Here is a 15,000-nt window from a genome sequence, read left to right as displayed (position 1 = left end):
ACCTAAATGTTAGTATATAAATATAAGGCTAAGGTGTATTTGACTACAATGCAATTCTCTCAAGTTTCATTATATACCGCAAAAGTAATTTCATATATCCAAAAATTACCTTCTTCAAACATTAAGTCCCGAAGAAACTATTGCACCTATTTCACCTAACAAAGAATATAGATTTGCAATTACTACCTTACTTGGGAATATATGTTAACTTCAATAAGACTTCATGAGAGGAAATCAATTCATTCCACTCCTTTAAGCATAACAACAACAAGCCCTCATGAGAGGAAAACAATTAATTCTACCCATTTACCCATAACATCAACAAGCCCTCATGATAGGAAAACCATTCTACCCATTTACCCATAACATCAACAAGCCCTTATGCGAGGAAAACAATTAATTCCACACATTTACCCATAACATCAACAAGTCCTCATGCAAGGAAAGCAATTAATTCTTAACCCATAACGTCAACAAGGCTTCATGTGAGTAAAATAATTAATTCCAACCATTTACCCATAACATCAACAAGCCACCATGAGAGGAAAATAAATAATTCCACCCAATCACAAATAAAATCAACAAGCCCTCATGCAAGGAAAACAATTATTCCCACCCATAACATCAAAGAGCCCCCGTGAGAGTAAGATAATTAATTCCACCCATTTACACATAACATCAACTATCTCTCATGAGAGGAAAACCATTGATTCCACAAATTTACCCATAAATTCAACAAACCATCTTGACAGGAAATCAATTCATTCCCCCCCCCCCCCCCCATTTACCCATATCTACTATCCCTTATGAGAGGAAAACAATTTATTCCACCCAATAACCCATAACATCAACAAGCCATCAGGAGAGGAAAACAATTAATTCTACCCATTTACCCATAAAATCAACAAGCACTCATGAGAGAAAAACAATTATTTCCACCCATTTACCAATAGCATCAACAAGCCATCATGAGAGAAAAACAATTATTTCCCACCATTTACCCATAAAATCAAGAAGCCATCATGAAAGGAAAACAATAATTTCCACCCATTTACATATGATATCAACAAGCCATCATGAGGAAAATAATTAATTCCACCCATTTACCTATAACATCAACACAGCCATATGCTAAGAAAACAATTAATTTCACCCAATTACCCACAACATCAACAAGCCCTCATGTGAAGAAAATAATTAATTCTACCCATTTATGCATAACATCAACAAGATGTCATGAGGGGAAAACAATTAATTCCACCCATTTACTCAAAACATCCACAAGCTCTCATGTGAGGAAAACAATTAATTCCACCCATTCATCCATAACATCAACAAGCCATCAAGAGAAGAAAACAATTAATTCTACCCAATTACCCATAACCTAAACAAGCCATCATGAGAGTAAAATAATTAATTCCACCCATTTACCCATAACATCAACAAGTCCTCATACAAGAAAAGCAATTAATTCTTAACCCATAACATCAACAAGTCCTCATACAAGGAAAGCAATTAATTCTTAACCCATAACATCAACAAGCCATCATGAGATTAAATAATTAAGTCCACCCATTTACCCTGTAAAGACCTGACCCAGGAGGGGAGCGAAGTAGACGCAGGTAAAATACAAAGTGTATTTATTGGTTTTCTCTGACAATCTTATGTATGGCTCGTGCAAGCGGTTAGGTAGTACAACAACACTTCCGTCTCAAATGCCTCTTTGAAAAGAGAGAATGTGTTTTCTCAGTACTCTTCAAACACTTATTCTTAGTCTATAAGTGTGCAAACAATATACATACATATATTAATGAAAAAAAGAAAACAAAAGGAACATGATTACATACATTTCAAATAAAATATCTTAATAGTTAAAACAGCAGAAAAAGAATTAATTACTTAGCCCTCTACTTTATTAATTGTTGCTTAAATAACTTCGACACATTACATAGTGTACTTTGTGAGTATACCTAACGGAAAGATAATTTCTTTCTCTCTAAGAACAATATATAATAATATCTGCACAAGTGTTGTTTGATTTGAAATAAGGAATACAGTATATAGAAGAAACACATAACCTCAGTTTCTTGGAGGATCGAGTCCTCAACACTCGTTCCGTACATGAGTCCCCCTCCCCCCCGTGATCAGCAGAGCTGTTTTCGTGCTCAGGTAGATAAGCTACTTTTAGGCGGTCGATAGACACCAAAGGGGCAGAGCCCTCCATTTGAATTTTGAATGCTTTTTCACTTCTTTCAAATACACTGTATGGGCCCTCATATGGAGGAGAGAGAGGTGGGCGGTGATGGTCAAATCGAACGAACACATAAGGGACATTGAATAGGATCGGTGGCACCTATCTTTTTGTGACATTAGAATACGACTGTTTTACAAGCATGATTTTTTCTATGGTCTTTCATATGTCTGCCAAACACTGCGGCTTGTTGCTACCTGGAAGGAAATCCGCTGATATTCGTATTACATGACCATACAATGCCTCAGCTGGCGACGAATTAAGTGCCGCATAGGGGGTGGTACGGAGACCCAGCAGCACCCAGGGTAGGTTGGGGTGCCAGTGTTGACCTTGACACCTAGCCATAAGAGATGCTTTTAACGTGCGATGGAAAAGTTCCACCATGCCATTCGCCTCTGGGTTATATGATGTAGTGTGATGTAAGGACGTGCCAGGGATGAGGCCAATGCCTCCAAGAGGCGTGACGTGAAACTTGTTCCTCTATCACTCACAATGGTTTCTGGGACACCGTGTCGAGCCACCCACTGAATAAGAGCCATTGCACAACTCTCAGCCGTCGACTGACAGAGGGGGACCGACTCTGGCCACCTTGTAGTTCTATCAACTATTGTAAACAAATATCGGTATCCCTCTGACAGTCTGGGGACCCACTATATCCACATGAATGTGGGCTAGACGTCTAGCTGATGACTTAAATTTTCCAACACCAGTTTCTAAGTGCTTGCTTACTTTCACTGTTGGACAAGAAACACATTCCCTACATCAAACTTTTATATCACTTTTCATATTCCTCCATACATATCTCTCTGTCATTATTTTCATTGTTGAACGGCCTGATGGGTGAGAGAGATTATGCATATTTTCAAAAGCAGTCTTTCTGAAAGGCAACGGCAGGTAAGGACATGCCCTGCCTGTACTTATTTCACACTGTAGGGAAAACCCCCCAACTTTATAAGATATCCACTTCAAATCATTATCCTCACGAAGGAGGTGCACTAATTCTTTGTCCTTCACTTGACATGCCGCGATATCATTGTAATTTATTCCAAGTTGCACTGCATTTATGGCATTCCGTGAGAGGGCATCTGCTACTTTATTTGAGTTTCCTCTAATGTATGTAATCTGGCAGGGAAATACTACAATGGCCGAGAGCCGACGTTGCTGACGGGGAGACCATGCATCTGTGGCTTTAGTAAATGCCTGGACAAGAGGCAGATGGTCCGTCTGGATGGTGCAAGGCCTACCCTCAAGAAGATGGCGGAATTGGCGTATGCCCTTGTGCACCGCCAGCAGCTCTCTGTCGAAGTTAGAGTACTTCCACTCTGGGCCAGTTAATTTCTTACTGAAGAAGGCAAGTGGCTGCTTTCCATTCGACGTCTGTTGCTCTAACACGCCTCCAATGGCAACGGTGCTGGCATCCGTTGTGAGAATTAGATCTACATCAGGAGAGGGATATGACAATCTTGTAGCGATGCCAGGGCTCTCTTGGTTTTATCAAATGCCTTCTGAAGTAGTGGCGCCCAGATCAATTTCTTTGGTTTCCTTTGAAGGGCGCCATATAGCGGTTCCCTGATTTCTGCAACATGCGGCAGGAAACGGTGAAGATAATTTATCATTCCGGCAAATTCCTGAAGAATTTTGATGCCCTTGGGAATGGGAAAACTCTCGATGGCAGCCACCTTCTGTGGGAGTGGAGAAATCCCTTCTGTGCCGATTCTGTGACCCAGGAACTCCACTGAAAACCTTGCCCACTCACATTATCAGGTCTGACCACGAGACCATTTTCCTTAAAGTGTTGTAGTACTCTACAGACGTCCTGAATACGCTGTCTGGGGGAGGGGCTGAAGATAAGTATATCATCGACATACACAATAATGAAGGTCATGTCTCCCATGACGGAATCCATTAAGCGCTGAAACGTGGCACCTGCATTCCTGAGACCAAAGCAGGTGAAGTTGAAAGTGTAAGTGCCAAATGGAGTAATTATGGCAGTCTCAGGGATGTCTCCTGGATGGTGCAAGGCCTACCCTCGAGAAGATGGTGGAATTGGCATATGCCCTTGTGCACCGCCAGCAGCTCTCTGTCGAAGTTAAAGTACTTCCTCTCTGGGCCAGTTAATTTCTTACTGAAGAAGGCAAGTGACTGCTTTCTATTCGATGTCTGTTGCTCTAACACGCCTCCAATGGCAACGGTGCTGGCATCCGTTGTGAGAATTAGATCTACATCAGGAGAGGGATATGACAACTTTGTAGCGGATGCCAGGGCTCTCTTGATTTTATTGAATGCCTTCTGAAGTATATCATCGACATACACGATAATGAAGGGCATGTCTCCCATGACGGAATCCATTAAGCGCTGAAACGTGGTACCTGCATTCCTGAAACCAAAGCAGATGAAGTTGAAAGTGTAAGTGCCAAATGGAGTAATTATGGCAGTCTTAGGGATGTCTTCTGTGGCAACGGGCACTTGAAAATAACCTTTAAAGAGATATAATTTGGAGAAATATTTTGCCTCTGCGAGATTATTTGTATTATCATTAATATTCGGAAGAGGGTAACGATCTGGCACTGTAACGTTGTTAAGACGACGATAATCCCCCAGGGCCTCCACGTACCATCTGCCTTGGCTACCATGTGTAGGGGGTAGGCCCAGGGTGAGGAATCTTTTTGGCACATTTCTGCTCGCTCCAAGTTAGAGAACACTTCCTTGGCGACTTTGAATTTCTCTGGTGACCATCTCCTGTAGCAGGAGTAAGCAGGAGGCCCTTCTGTGACAATGTGTTGTATAACCCCATGCTGGGGGGGGGCCCCAGGGGGACGATCAGCTAAGTATTCCTTGAAGACACCCTCGAGTTCCTCCAGAAGAGCCTTGAACTCACGTGGTGTATAACAGCTTGTGGTCGCAGCCATCCCCAGCTCCTGCAGCTGCAGAAGGCACTTGGGAGTGACATCCACTGCGAGTGTGAAAGTTTGAAGGAAATCGGCTCCCAGTAAGGGCTGCTTGACGTTGGCTACCATGCACGGCCAACGGTATCTTTTACCTTGAAAAGATAAATCCATTGTTCTCAATCCACTAATCTCCTCCATTCGCAGTGATAATTATAGGTCCTTTGTACCTCCAGCAGGAGGCGATACTTGACGAATGTGGAATAACTGATCTGCAGGCGCCAGTGTCCACTAGGAATCTCATTCCCGACTTGTCATCCCTTACGAAAAAGGATACTGGCGGGTTATCAGTATTGACTGGCCCCTGTAGATACTGGTACCGACAATTTGGCCCTCACTTACTTGGGTAGAAGGATCTTAGTAGGATGCATGACTCTTGAGCGGGGCTGCAGCGGGCTGCTGCTGCCCTACAGTCCATTTTTTTAATTTTGACATCCAGTTGCAGGGCTTTTCGCAATATTTGGCTTTAGTACCAAACTTACTATGAGAGAAACAGAGGCTCTCCCTGTGGGCCTAAGAGGAAACTACTCTCTGCTCGCCACCTTGGCGCCATGATCCTGACGAATAGCCATGCCCCTTACGTGGTGCAGATGATGGAGGCCGACGGCTACAGAGTGCAGCCACCTGCTCCTCCTCACTACTGCTGCTGTAGTCCTTCCTTTCTTTTCTTCCTTTTTCCTTTGTTTGCACGGCGAATTTTTGCATGCTGGTTTGGCCCTCGTAGGATGTTGTGAGGCTCAAAGTCTTATTAAGAAATTCTGTTAGTGGCAGCGACGATGCTTCATGAGCTGCTGGTCTTACCATTTCTGGTGCTTGGGTGGTGGTTGCTTTCCATAAGAGGTCGACCTTTTTTATTTCTTTGGTGGCTGTAAGTGGAAGGGTTAACAAACTTTGGAACTCGTAATAGGCGTGGTTTGCCCCAGTATCACCCAACAGGGTGTAAAGTAGTCTAAAAAATCCTTGGCCCTCTTCTGGGGGGGTGCTGAATGCATCTCCAGTAGCTGAGCCTTGATATTGTCGTATAGGACGGGCCTTGGTTGCTCCCAATACCAAGGGTTAATATGTCTCCAGACGTCATCAGGTAAAAATTCCAGGAGTATGTCTGTCATACGTTGTGTCCGTGTAATTTGTTGGTTACGGAAAATAGATTCAGCTCTGTCGAACCACGTCTCGGTGCTGTGGGAAGTGAACAAGGTGAGTTTCACAAGGGTGGCAGCGACTGCTGCCTGTTCGGTTTCGGAGTCGCTCATGTTTGATAGATCAGCTTCAATGGTCCCCAATGTAAAGACCTGACCCAGGAGGGAAGCGAAGTAGATGCGGGTAAAATTCAAAATACATTTATTGGTTTTCTCTGAAAGTCTTATGTATGGCTCGTGCGAGCGGTTAGGTAGTACAACAACACTTCCATCTCAAATGCCTCTTTGAGAAAAGAGAATGTGTTTTTTTCAGTACTCTTCGAACACTTATTCTTAGCCTATAAATGTACAAATAATATACATACATATATATATATATATATATATATATATATATATCAATGAAAAGAAAAAAACATACGGAACATGATGACAATACATTTTAAATGATATATTGTAATAGTTAAAATAGCAGAAAAAGAATTAATTTCTTAGCCCTCTTTACTTTATCAATTGTTGCTTAAATACCTTCGACACATTACATAGTGTACTTTGTGAGTATACCTAACGGAAGGATAATTTCTTTCTCTCTAAGAACAACATATAATAATATCTGCACAAGTGTTCGTTTGATTTGATACCTTCGACACATTACATAGTGTACTTTGTGAGTATACCTAACGGAAAAATAATTTCTTTCTCTCTAACAACAACTTATAATAATATCTGCACAAGTGTTCGTTTGATTTGAAATAAGGATTACAGTATATTGAAGAAACCCACAACCTCAGTTTCTTTGAGAATCGAGTGCTCAACACTCGTTCAGTACAACCCATAATATCAACTATAACTCATGAGAGGAAAACAATTAATTCCACCCAGTTATCCATAATATCAACAAGCCACAATGAGAGAAAAACAATTCATTCCACCCATTTACCCATAATATCAACTATCCCTCATGCAAGGAAAACAAACAGTTCCACCCATTTACCCCTAACATCAACAAGCCATCATGAGAGGAAAACAATTAATTCTATCCAATTCCACATAACGCCAACCAGCCCTCATGCAAGGAAAACAAATAATTCCACATATTTACCCATAAAATCAACAAGCCCTCATAAGAGGAAAACATTTAATTCTACCCATTTACTCATAACATCAACAAGCACTCATGCGAGGAAAACAATTAATTCTACCTAATTACTCATAACATCAACGAGCACCTATGCGAGGAAAACAAATACTTCCAGAGATTTACCCATAAAATCAACAAGCCCTCATAAGAGGAAAACATTTAATTCTACCCATTTACTCATAACATCAACAAGCACTCATGCGAGGAAAACAATTAATTCTACCTAATTACTCATAACATCAACAAGCACCTATGCAAGGAAAACAAATACTTCCAGAGATTTACCCATAAAATCAACAAGCCCTCATGAGAGGAAAACATTAAATTCTACCCATTTACTCATAACATCAACAAAGTGTCATGGGCGGAAAACAATCAATTCCACCCATTTACCCGTAACATCAACAAACCCTTATGTGAGGAAAAAAATTAATTTCACCCATTTACTCATACCATCAACAAGCCCTCATGAGATGATGAAAATTAATTTCACCCATTTACCCATAACATTAACACGTCAGGAGATGAAAACAATTCCACCCATTTACCCATAACATCAACTAGCCCTCATGACAGGAAAACAATTAATTCCACCCATTTATCCATGATATCAACAAGCCCTTATGAGAGGAAAAAAATTAATTCAACCTATTTACCCATAACATCAATACGCCATCATGAGAGGAAAGCAATTAATTCTACTCGTTTATCCAAAACATCAACAAGCCGCCTTGAGAGAATAACAATTATTTCCACCCATTTACCCATAATATCAACAAGCCCTCATGAGAGGAAAACAATTAATTCTACTCATTTACCCATAACATCAACAAGCCCTCATGAAAGGAAAGCAATTAATTCCACCCATTTACCCATAACATCAATAAGCCATCATGAAAGGAAAGCAATTAATTCCACCCATTTACCCATAACATCAACAAGCCCTCTTGAGAGGAAAACCATTAATTCTACTAATTTACCCATAACATCAACAAGCCACCATGAAAGGAAAGCAATTAATTCTACTCATTTACCCATAACATCAAAAAGCCCTCATGAAAGGAAAGCAATTAATTCTACTCATTTACCCATAACATCAAACAGCCCTAATGAAAGGAAAGCAATTAATTCCACCCATTTACCCATAACATCAAAAAGCCCTCATGAAAGGAAAGCAATTAATTCCACCCATTTACCCATAACATCAAACAGCCCTCATGAAAGGAAAGAAATTAATTCCACCCATTTACCCATAACATCAACAAGTCTTCTTGAGAGGAAAACAATTATTTCCACCCATTTAACCATAACATCAAAAAGCCCTCATGAGAGGAAAACAATTAATTCTACTCATTTACCCACAACATCAACAAGCCATCATGAAATGAAAGCAATTAAATCTACTCATTTACCCATAACATCAAAAAGCCCTCATGAAAGGAAAGCAATTAATTCCATCCATTTACCCATAACATCAACAAGCCATCATGAAAGGAAAGCAATTAATTCTACTCATTTACCCATAACATCAACAAGCCATTATGAAAGGAAAGCAATTAATTCTACTCATTTACCCCTAACATCAACAAGCCCTCTTGAGAGGAAAACAATTAATTCTACTCATTTACGCATAACATCAACAAGCCATCATGAAAGGAAAGCAATTAATTCTATTCATTTACCCATAACATCAACAAACCCTCTTGAGAGGAAAAAAATTATTTCCACCCATTTACCCATAACATCAAAAAGCCCTCATGAAAGGAAAGCAATTAATTCTACTCATTTACCCATAACATCAAGCCATCATGAAAGGAAAACTACTAATTCCACCCATTTACCCATAACATCAAAAAGCCCTCATGAAAGGAAGGCAATTAATTCTACTCATTTACCCATAACATCAACAAGCTCTCATGAGAGGAAAACTATTAATTCCACCCATTGATCCATAACATCAACAAGGCCTCATGAGAGGAAAACAATTAATTCCACCCATTTACCAATAACATCAACAAGGCCTCATGAGAGGAAAACAATTAATTCCACCCATTTACCAATAACATCAACAAGGCCTCATGAGAGGAAAACAATTAATTCCACCCATTTACCAATAACATCAACAAGGCCTCATGAGAGGAAAACAATTAATTCCACCCATTTACCCATAACATCAACAAGCTCTCAGGAGATGAAAACAATTAATTCTACTCACTTACCCATAACATCAACAAGGCCTCAGGAGAGGAAAACAATTAATTCTACTCATTTACCCATAACATCAACAAGGCCTCATGAGAGGGAAACAATTAATTCCACCCATTTACCTATAACATCAACAAGTTCTCAGGAGATGAAAACAATTAATTCTACTCATTTACCCATAACATCAACAAGGCCTCAGGAGAGGAAAACAATTAATTCTACTCATTTACCCATAACATCAACAAGGCCTCATGAGAGGAAAACAATTAATTCCACCCATTTAACCATTACATCAACAAGGCCTCAGAAGAGGAAAAAATTAATTCTACTCATTTACCCATAACATCAACAAGCCCTCGTGAGAGGAAAACAATCGATTCCACTCATTTACCCATAACATCAACACGGCCTCATGAGAGGAAAATTATTAATTCCATCCATTTAAACATTACATCAACAAGGCCTCAGGAGAGGAAAAAATTAATTCTACTCATTTGCTCATAACATCAACCCGGCCTCATGGGAAGAAAACAATTAATTCCACCCATTTACCCATAACATCAACAAGCTCTCATGAGAGGAAAACAATTAACTCTACTCATTTACCCATAACATCAACAAGCCCTCGTGAGAGGAAAACAATCGATTCAACTCATTTACCCATAATATCAACAAGGCCTCAGGAGAGGAAAACAATTAATTCTACTCATTTACCCATAACATCAGCAAGTCCTCATGAGAGGAAAAAATTTATTCTACTCATTTACCCATAACATCAACACGGCCTCATGGGAGGAAAACAATTAATTCCACCCATTTACCCATAACATCAACAAGCTCTCATGAGAGGAAAATAATTAATTCTACTCATTTACCCATAACACCAATAAGCCATCATGAAAGGAAAGCAATTAATTCTACTCATTTACCCATAACATCAAAAAGGCACCATGGAAGGAAAGCAATAAATTCCACCCATTTACCCATAACATCAACAAGCCATCATGAAAGGAAAGCAATTAATTCCACCCATTTACCCATAACATCAACAAGCCCTCTTGAGAGGAAAAAAATTAATTCTACTCATTTGCCCATAACATCAACAAGCCCTCTTGAGAGGAAAACAATTAATTCTACTCATTTGCCCATAACATCAACAAGCCATCATGAAAGGAAAGCAATTAATTCTACTCATTTACCCATAACATCAAAAAGCCCTCATGAAAGGAAAGCAATTAATTTACTCCTTTACCCATAACATCAACAAGGCCTCATGAGAGGAAAACAATTAATTCCACCTATTTACCCATGACATCAACAAGCTCTCATGAGAGGAAAACAATTAATTCTACTCATTTGCCCATAACATCAACAAGCCCTCATGAGAGGAAAGCAATTAATTCTACTCATTTGCCCATAACAGCAACAAGCCATCATGAAAGGAAAGCAATTAATTCTACTCATTTACCCATAATATCAAAAAGCTCTCATGAAAGGAAAGCAATTAATTCTACTCATTTACCCATAACATCAAACAGCCCTCATGAAAGGAAAGCAATTAATTCCACCCATTTACCCATGACATCAACAAGCTCTCATGAGAGGAAAACAATTAATTCCACCCATTTACCCATAACACCAACAAGCCCTCATAAGAGGAAAACAATTAATTCTACTTATTTGCCCATAACATCAACAAGCCATCACAAAAGGAAAGCAATTAATTCTACTCATTTACCCATAACATTAAAAAGCCCTCATGAAAGGAGAGCAATTAATTCTACTCATTCACCTATAACATCAAACAGCCCTCATGAAAGGAAAGCAATTAATTCCACCCATTTACCCATGACATCAACAAGCTCTCATGAGAGGAAAACAATAAATTCCACCCATTTACCCATGGCATCAACAAGCTCTCATGAGAGGAAAACAATTAATTCCACCCATTTACCCATAACATCAACAAGGCCTCAGGAGAGGAAAACAATTAATTCTACTCATTTACCTATAACATCAACAAGGCATCATGAGAGGAAAACAATTAATTCCACCCATTTAACCATTACATCAACAAGGCCTCAGAAGAGGAAAAAATTGATTCTACTCATTTACCCATGACATCAACAAGCTCTCATGAGAGGAAAACAATTAATTCCACCCATTTACCCATAACATCAACAAGGCCTCAGGAGAGGGAAAAATTAATTCTACTCATTTGCTCATAACATCAACACGGCCTCATGGGAAGAAAACAATTAATTCCACCCATTTACCCATAACATCAACAAGCTCTCATGAGAGGAAAACAATTAACTCTACTCATTTACCCATAACATCAACAAGCCCTCATGAGAGGAAAACAATCGATTCAACTCATTTACCCATAACATCAGCAAGTCCTCATGAGAGGAAAACAATTAATTCTACTCATTTACCCATAACATCAACACGGCCTCATGGGAGGAAAACAATTAATTCCACCCATTTACCCATAACATCAACAAGCTCTCATGAGAGGAAAATAATTAATTCTACTCATTTACCCATAACACCAATAAGCCCTCATGAAAGGAAAGCAATTAATTCTACTCATTTACCCATAACATCAAAAAGGCACCATGGAAGGAAAGTAATAAATTCCACCCATTTACCCATAACATCAACAAGCCATCATGAAAAGAAAGCAATTAATTCCACCCATTTACCCATAACATCAACAAGCCCTCTTGAGAGGAAAACAATTAATTCTACTCATTTGCCCATAACATCAACAAGCCATCATGAAATGAAAGCAATTAAATCTACTCATTTACCCATAACATCAAAAAGCCCTCATGAAAGGAAAGCAATTAATTTACTCCTTTACCCATAACATCAACAAGGCCTCATGAGAGGAAAACAATTAATTCCACCTATTTACCCATGACATCAACAAGCTCTCATGAGAGGAAAACAATTAATTCTACTCATTTGCCCATAACATCAACAAGCCCTCATGAGAGGAAAGCAATTAATTCTACTCATTTGCCCATAACATCAACAAGCCATCATGAAAGGAAAGCAATTAATTCTACTCATTTACCCATAATATCAAAAAGCTCTCATGAAAGGAAAGCAATTAATTCTACTCATTTACCCATAACATCAAACAGCCCTCATGAAAGGAAAGCAATTAATTCCACCCATTTACCCATGACATCAACAAGCTCTCATGAGAGGGAAACAATTAATTCCACCCATTTACCCATAACACCAACAAGCCCTCATGAGAGGAAAACAATTAATTCTACTTATTTGCCCATAACATCAACAAGCCATCACAAAAGGAAAGCAATTAATTCTACTCATTTACCCATAACATTAAAAAGCCCTCATGAAAGGAAAGCAATTAATTCTACTCATTTACCCATAACATCAAACAGCCCTCATGAAAGGAAAGCAATTAATTCCACCTATTTACCCATGACATCAACAAGCTCTCATGAGAGGAAAACAATTAATTCCACCCATTTACCCATGGCATCAACAAGCTCTCATGAGAGGAAAACAATTAATTCTACTCATTTGCCCATAACATCAACAAGCCATCATGAAAGGAAAGCAATTAATTCTACTCTACCCATAACATCAAAAAGCCCTCATGAAAGGAAAGCAATTAATTTTACTCATTTACCCATAACATCAACAAGGCCTCATGAGAGGAAAACAATTAATTCCACCCATTTACCCATAACATCAACACGGCCTCATGAGAGGAAAACAATTAATTCCCCCCGTTTATCCATGATATCAACAAGCCCTTATGAGAGGAAAACAATTAATTCCACCCATTTACCCATAACATCAACAAGCCATCATGAAAGGAAAGCAAATAATTTCACCCAATTACCCATAACATCATCACTACCTAAAAAGAGGAAAACCTATTCATCTATAATATAACCTACCTCTCTCTCTCTCTCTCTCTCTCTCTCTCTCTCTCTCTCTCTCTCTCTCTCTCTCTCTCTCTCACTGTGTAAGCAACTTAACAGACGGAAAGTTAACGTCCTACGATTCTCCCAGCACTCATTGGATTGATTTTTATTGAGCTAGGTCAGCAATGTGGGGTCCCCATAAAATGCATTCAAAGACCACGACAGAGTCTTTGCTTCGTTAGAATTTAACCCATATCGGCCAGTTATCTAAGGATGATTTCATATATACTAAAAAGGTAAAGGGTTTATTTATTGGGATGAGCATTGACATTGGCGCGAGTGGAAATATTGGTTAAGTTGATCAATTATTCGCAGATTTATGTTTGGGGATTTTCTGACACATGTTATTGTAACCATTGAAAGGAAACTTCATCTTGCATAAGTTTCCGTTCTTAATTCTTAAATGAAATCTGATTTCCTTTCCTAATTGTCTTAATATCAAACTGCATCCTTATTGTTCTATTTAATAGAAAAAAAAAATTGAGAAAATAGCATTCAACTTTCGACAAAACCTACATTCGCCACTCTTTAAAAAATTTAGAATTTCAAGTTTAAAGTTTAGCAATATTCAAACGTGGTAATTAGCTGAATTGTCAAGAAACTTCAGTATTTTTTACCCGAAAGCATACAATACAGTGAATTGTTTTGTACTAATGAAAACATTCTATTGCTTAAAGGCTGCTCGCAGTTACTTAAGATTGCAATGAATGTTTTTAACAAGAAATATCCACATAAATTGTATTAATAAAAAAAAATGTACTTAACTAGTGTGAAATGTAGTAAAAACTGCTTTCGATACTTTGATATCACATACCAAATGAAAGTGCAAGCTTACTTCCAACCAAGAATATTTTGCAATAAATTAATGTCTCCTTACTATTGTTGTTACAGATGGGAAAAGCTTACGAGTCTTAAATGGCAGAAAATTTTCAAGTAAGCAACCAGATACGCTTGCTAGGTTGTTTGTATTATAAGCAATGTTGCAAAAAAAACCACCGGAATGAATGTAATTATTGTTGTTTTGGAAGAGAAAAGCCTACAAGACACTACAATAAATAATAAAATTGTTATAAGGCAACAAGAAATTACTGTGTATTGCAGGGTTCTAATGAAAACATTCTTACTCTCAATAGGTTGCTTGCAACTACGAGGAATTTTTTTGTTTATATAAATATTATAAATCGCATTAAATATAAAAAATAAATTGTTCTTATATGGCGGGGAATGAAGAAATAAACACTGCTTTTGATATTCCTAGTTATAGATGGGGAAAACGCGTTTTATAAACCAGATACACTGCTAGCAAGCAACAAATTAAACTTACCAACTTTCTTGCTTGTAACAC

General features: G+C 38.6%; 1 protein-coding gene across 1 annotated transcript in view; it reads left to right on the top strand.

The window, feature by feature from the left end:
- LOC137625982 (uncharacterized) overlaps positions 1 to 15,000 on the top strand; it is a 303,816-nt gene that overhangs the window by 166,031 nt on the left and 122,785 nt on the right. The gene's annotated exons all lie outside the window — the stretch shown is intronic.

Source organism: Palaemon carinicauda, chromosome 33 (genome assembly GCF_036898095.1).
Source record: "Palaemon carinicauda isolate YSFRI2023 chromosome 33, ASM3689809v2, whole genome shotgun sequence".
NCBI lineage: Eukaryota > Metazoa > Arthropoda > Malacostraca > Decapoda > Palaemonidae > Palaemon > Palaemon carinicauda.
This window is presented reverse-complemented; position numbering and strand designations above follow the sequence as displayed.